Source organism: Chamaea fasciata, unplaced genomic scaffold (genome assembly GCF_029207755.1).
Source record: "Chamaea fasciata isolate MVZ Bird 193981 ecotype frontalis unplaced genomic scaffold, bChaFas1.0.hap1 SCAF_20, whole genome shotgun sequence".
Lineage (NCBI taxonomy): Eukaryota > Metazoa > Chordata > Aves > Passeriformes > Sylviidae > Chamaea > Chamaea fasciata.
Genome location: NW_027094105.1, coordinates 10,009,596 through 10,016,876, shown reverse-complemented (window position 1 = coordinate 10,016,876; position 7,281 = coordinate 10,009,596).

Here is a 7,281-nt window from a genome sequence, read left to right as displayed (position 1 = left end):
GCCCGGGCCGCCGGCATGTGCTCGGGGCCGGGCGGTGTCCCCGCGCCGTCCCCGCGCCGTCCCCGCCGCCCGGACACCGCCACAGCGCTGCCGCGTCCCGCTCGCTCCGCGGCCTCGGGAGCGGCCCGGCCCCGCGCGGACCTCGGCGTTTGTCGCCCGGTGACCGTCGGCGACGTGTCGGAACGTGGCGCACCGAAGGGACTGTGGGGCACAACTCCGCCAGCACGCGAGAAGGAGGCGTTCGAGAGTTTGTTTCCACTCCGACATCACGGACACCCCAAACATTTATGACTAGTTGAATGCACCCAATTACTCTCGTTATGACAAATATTCAATGTTAGGATGGAATAACTTGAGTCACTCCAGTTTGAGGAGCCTTCCACAAGCCAAGGCCTCTTGCACCTCTCGTTTCCAAATAGACTGTAAGAAAACCAGGCCAGGAAGGTCTCTGAACTTGAGGAAGAGCTTCAGAAAGTCTCCAGGAAAGACAAAGAGCGCACAGGGAGACTGTTCATGATGTCTAAATATTTATCCAGGAGGTGGGTAGTAAGGAAGGACTAATTACCATTAAAGATGTCAAATATCGCACTTCTAATTATGTTAGCAAAGGTAGCACGACGGAAGGTAAATGTGAATGCACATCTGAGATCATGAGACTCGCTGCCTCATCCGTGCCCATGAATTATTACATCACTCTGCTCATTCCCATCAGGTGTTGTTTTCTGACAGAGCGATTTGCCTCTTACAGGTGTAGTGCAATTAAGATTATCCTTGCTAAAACTGGAATTTTTCTGTTTATAGCCAAACTGTGCTGGGTTTATGCATTCCATTCCTACAATAATTGAGCCTTTTTATCATCTTTTTGTTGGGATTGCTCTGAGTAGTTAAAGACATTTGCATGTCACGGAGGAGAACAAAGTGTCTCTTCTAGAAATGCATATGAAATAGCCACAAGACCCCTCAAGAAACCATACAGAATGGAAGCTAATTTGGCATCTGTGGGAACTATCCAAAGTCTGTCCTAAAATCAGACCTTGGAAACAATGGAAGTTCATGTTTGAATTCAGATTAGAATCCTACAGCACCATTAGTGGCTTTGTATAGTATTTATCTTGATAAAATCATCTTTCCCTTCCTCCGTACAGTTGCGAGATGTTTTCAAGCCCCGTCTGTGCTGGGAGCTTTGCCTCCAGGAGCAGCTGTGGATCACTGCTCACCAGATAGCACGGAGCCCGTGGTGGGACAGCACCGGCTCACCTTTGCTCAGGCAATGCTGCAGTTATCCTTACTCACAGCTGTGTACCCTGCTATCCTCAGACGTTTTCATACCAGATTAATTCCCTAGCACTGAATTGATTACGTACTTTTTGCAGTTAAGAAAGGTCATGGATTTGTGCACTCTGACATTGCTAATTATCGAAATGATTTTAGGTATTTAACAGAATTTAAATACAGTATTTTGTGCTACAGAATTGCCTCGGTGGATGGAACCAACAATACCAAGAGCACGCTGAAAAAGTATGGCACGGCCTACGGTTCACAGGGTATCTCTGATTTTCTTCTAACGGATATACAAACACAAGAAGACATCCAACCCTTGCTACCAAAACACAAGGAGAGTAACAGAATGTAAACATAAAGCTGCTAATGTACACACTGACACATGAATGACATTTACATTGTTCAGAATAAAATCAAGGATACTTTCAAATAATGAGCCACAGAAAAATTGCTGGAACAAAATCGTCTTCAGAACGAAACGCAGGCTCATTTGAAATGAGAGGTTTTTTTCATTTAAAAAATGGTGCAGCTAATAATAAAGTCTTTTAACCTGTATTTTGTTATAGGTGACAGGTGAACAAATCACAGGTCTTGAGTTTCTCTACCCTGCCTCTCTTGGTAACGTCATCTCCAGTACCATCTGCTACCTACCAGACAAACAGACCAACCACATAATGAGGTACCAGCTTCCACCCAGCTACCGTGACTAAATCAGAACAAAAGATTCAACGCCTCCTTCAACAAAGGAACACAAGTCTAAGCTGTCTTTGCTAATTGCTGGGTTTCAGGTTGTCTGTTACAGATTTTAAGTGAGCTACAAACTTCCATCAAATACTTATAGCTGTTGGATAAAGATACTAAGAATAAAAGATAAATGAAAGCAAAAGGTAAGAGAGAAGAGAAGGAAGCTTAGAAAATAAGTAACTACTTATGGTAATTTAAAGACAGTGGAATAATATAAACATGAAAGACCAGGGGCAGAGTGATTGATATCTCATATGTTTTCGATGCCCCTACGGTTATTAGACTGCAATATATGGGAACATACAATAAACTATGAATTAAAATGTAATTGTAGCTTCAGGCATCTTCTTCATTGTCTGCTGTGGTGTTATGTCTTCATGCACCGTGATTGACAAGGTGTAATTAATCATCTTACTCAGTTGTAAATATGGGCACCCTTCACAGTAGGCATCAGGAAGTGTGTACCAGCAAAGGAAGCAATAGTTGACGCTGAGATACCATTAAATCAAAATCAGAATGCCTATATGTTCAGAAATGTGTGTTTGGTGTGATGCTGTTATCGTTTATTTCTAAAATACTGTACCAACAGATTTACTTGATTTGCAAGTTAACTACAACATTAACTGGTTTTATTTATTTTGTCTCTTCTTCATTTTTATAGGCAATGATGTTGTTCTCCTAAAATGTGAGCCAGTTTGCTTCCTGTCAGCAAGTGGAGCCCAGCTCAGCTCTTCCTCTCCCCAAGTTGCTGCAGACAGACCAGCAGCTCCGTGGACTGACTTGAAATGGTTCGGGCAAATTATTACTCCATTCATGGATCACCTTCTGCACTTCTTATATACTGAGTTAGACACTTCGGGTCATTTCAAAGTGAAAGAGAATAATGAAATTATCTTAACAAGGAACACTGTTCCATTTAAAAATAGGACATTTATTGGCACCAATGCTGTCCCCAAATTGTAAATCAACATCTTTTAAAAGATCTTTTTTCAGTATTCAATATCTGGTATATCTGTTTCTTTTTATAAATGATTGCTATCCTTATCTAGTGAGTACAGAAATGGTGTCTGAGTCATGGGAAATTTAAGTGGTTTGTCTCAGGAAAATTTGGTGGTATGCATGTTTTTGATGCATGTAGAGCTGCTGAATGAATAATTGGCCCCTATTTAATGTCCTCTGCTTTAAAGCTGTCTAGTACATTTGCTGTTTAAAAAAATGTCTTTCAAAGCTGTTAAATATGTAACAAAAAGAGGTTGCTCTCCCCATTCTGACATGAACAAAGCCATACAGTGAGCTGCCCGAGGTACTTCCAGCATGGGATTAATTACAAACACAATCATAAATGGAAATTTTCAAAGTTTTCCAATTCTTTTTCTTTGCAATGCCAGCTGATGAGTGTTTGATAAAAGCATGCAGTAAAAATATCAGCCCAGGAATCAGCTATTAAATATTAAGCCAAGCATTTTTCAGAGAGTATGGGATCTGTTGGATCCATAATTCCACCATTTACCCCTGATGGAGTGAGATCTCTGGCTGTCTTCAGAAGCAAACCGAGCTTAAAACAGGAGCGCACTCTCAAGAAGATGATCGACTAAGAATGTGTTTTATTTTGATTTGAAAAACTGTCAATCACAAATAAAAAAAGACCAAATACTATTATTATATATACTAGCTAACTGTGTTTGTCTGGTAAACCAGGCATATGCAGGAAAGAGAAATAATACAGTTTAAAAGGAAAATATTCCGAAGGTTTTGCCCAGATGTTGCGCTGGAATTGTTGTTCCCTGGTACAAGCAATTGATTTCAGAGGAAAATACAAGCACGTATCTATAGATGTGTGAGAGAAATAAGATGTCCAACGTCTCACATATTTCAGTTTATAGAGCCACAGCTATTTAAACAATTCCAAAACTGCCTCTACGGGTGTCAAAGAGGGAGGGAAATCTTCAACCACATGATCTTCTCTCCAGAGTCCTGTTAAATCCACTGAACTTAAAACAGAACAAGAAGTGTGAAATATGGGTTTGAACATGTTATGTCAGAAATGTAAAGGTTGGAAGCCTTTTTAGTAACCGATATTAATATTGTATTAAATGTTATGAAAAGGTAGGTGTTGGAGAGAAGGGCTGGGCTCATGTGCAATTTTGTCAAGGTTTTTATCTGTGATTATGATTCCAGATGTATCTATTCCCTGAGGAGAAAAATGAAGTAAAGTTGGCATGTGACATGTGTTTTAAGGTGTTTGGCACAGTTTCCCAAAGTGATGACAAAATGTTCATTTTTATTACAGTGAATTGGTAAAGAAAACACGATTCTGAAGGTCAGTAGCTGTATATTTAAGATAGCTTTGGAGTTTTATTTTGGGGAATGCACATTTTTGGTGATGCGCTTAGATCTGATTGCCTGACAAGCATCGACTATAATAAATAATGTAAATAGAATAACTTTTACAAAACATGAAGTGGTAATTACTAGAAATTCAGTAAATTCATGCACGAACATGGCAAAGAATGCAAAAAGGTCTCTTTTTTGCGTCTAAGAGTGTAGCTGCTTCTTATTAATTTTTTAAAATCTGTTTACTGCAGACTTATTGCTCTACAGTTAGAGCTCAAATAATTGTAACAGGGTCCTTTGTAGGAAGATGTTTCTAATGTAAATGGGCAGATGTTAATTTTTTTAACGAAGTGGGGAAGGTTATTTTTTTTGGGTGAAGACTGTTTTGCCCAAACACAGGTCAGAGTTGAGATGAGCGTTCCCTGCGGCTGCCCAGCTCCCCCCGTGGTGTCCCTGCAGCCCCTGTGAGTGCAGCAGCCCCGGCAGCTCCGTGCTGGCAGCAGGGCACCCCGGGCTGCAGGACCAGGCAAACACTCCCTCATAAACATTTTACAAGTTCAGCATCCACCAATCGGCGAGCTTTGGGAGCCTGCCCCGATTGGGTGTATCAGGGATTTGGTAAACACGGCTACGTTACAAAAACAAGGTTTGTAGAGAAAGGACTCCAATAGCAATGCCTCCTTTGAATATTCAGAGCCTAAGAATATGATTAATTCCATACTTTATAAGTAAACTTCCCCAGCTCCGTATCCATCTGCAAATATTCAGAGTGATGTGCTCAATACATTCCTTTCTGTTCTACAACCACATTTCTTTGTGATTTTAACCACATCAGAAAGCACTTCAGATTTCTAACACAAATATTCAATGCATTTAACGTAAGGAAGCTTCCTTTATTGGAGGTGATTTGGAACATTTTGTATTTTATAGGTATATTTAAAAGGTTAGCAGTAGGGGGGAATCGTCTGTGGAAAATCTGTCTACAGCTGAAATTCTTAGATGCAGAAGTGTTGCTGAAATGCATAATACATTTACATTCTTTTGTTAAGTAGCTTACAGGGCTATCCTCTTAGCTACCAGATACCCAGATCCCTTTTTATTTATTTTTTTTTAAAGTCAAATACTATTTCTTCTCTTTTTCTAATTTGTAATTTTCAGGAGTCTATACATGGCTTGGGGTTTTGTGCGTCATTAGAAGATTTTCCTTTCCATGGGCTTTTTTACTTTTTTAATCTACAATTTTCAATAATCTTCTGCAACTTTATTTCATCTTTAGTGCATGCAAAGAAGCCCCTCATTGGCTAGTACATTGCTGATAATGATTTACAAGTTTTCCCAGATTAATTTTCCATGGGGCAATTTTACCCCAATATAACATAGCTCCAATTAAAAAAAAAAAAAAAAAAGAATGCCAAAGGTTAAGGTGTTTTATAATACAATTTAGAAATTAATTTTGGAAGTTGTTGTGTTTGTAATTTAAATTTAGAATATATATATATTTTCAGTATCAGAAAAATAATGCATAGAATTTAAAAATTAGCAGTCTGGTGTTTCCCAGCTATTGAAATGTGCCAGCCTAATGAAGGCAGAAGACTTGCCCACTAGATTTATTTTAAAGCAGTGCTTTTAGATAGTCATAAATTAAAATGGCAGTTTTCAACTGGATACTTATTACTATTTTATTTGATATTTGCGAGATACCTGACCATTTAATATTTATCCTTTATTTCTCTGAGCTGATCTAATTGCACCTCTCTATTTTGCATTTATTTCTCTTTGCAAACACTACATTATTCACTCTCTCCTGTGCTTATTAAACAGTGCCACCTGCACCAAATGAAACAAAGCTTCTCCATCAATCTATCCCAGCTAAAGAACCCTGACTATATATTATAATTAATTGAAGCTCAATTGAACACTTGAGTCTGAACTAGATACAGTAACCTGAAAAAACATTTAAAAATTAGGATGTACTTTAAAGAAATCTTTTAAATGAAAATGTTCACTCAAAACTGAGAACCTAACCTTGCACCAAGCACTCTTCATCAGCTCTGCACAGTACCTCAAGTAGCAATTAGCAGGTCCTTTAATTAATTAACTATTCCCTGTACATCACAGGGATTTTTGTGGCACTAACGTCATCCTTCATAAGTGAATACCAAATCCAGTCAATATTTTGTCACTCCAAGCCCTTCTGTGGACTACCTGAATGGCACCGCCTGGCTCAGCGGCAGCGTTTCCCAGCGCAGGAGCAGGTATGGACACAGAACTTGGTGCGGCGGGGGAGCGGGGACACGCCGAGCTCACACGGGCAGGGACTCTCGGGGCACCCTGCGTGCAAATACTGGCAGCAGCAAGGAGCCAGAGACGATGCAAACCGAAACAGTGGCACTGAAATCTTATAAATGTACTCGAGTAAGATGATTTTCCTTAAAAGCTGAATGCACTGTGAACTTTGCAAGTGCTGGAGGCTGTGCTGCTGTGCTGCCTCTCGCTCACACTGCCCGCTCCCAGACAAGAGCAGATTAATTAAGTGGCAGGTCAGACACGAGAAGGTGAGAGGGCACTTCCCACCAATCCGGGACATTTTGCCCATTTTATACTTTACAAACTTTTTATATAAGCATGGCTGATTCTTTTCAACGTAATTGTCATTTGGAAAATATTAAGTAATTTTAAGGGAATTACCACCTGAGGATGAGGCATAAAATGCGTATTGCTGGGTTTAAGATCTCCAAAGATGCACTATGTAAATTTGTTTGTATAAATATGTATAAGATATATCACAGTATGAGGCTGTGTGTGTGTGGATGAACATATGTGTGTGTAACCATCTATCTATTTGCAGATTCAGACACAGACATATGCTATAATTTTCTTAGAGGCAAATATCTGCAGAAATAATTCTTTGTGTTCAGTAGT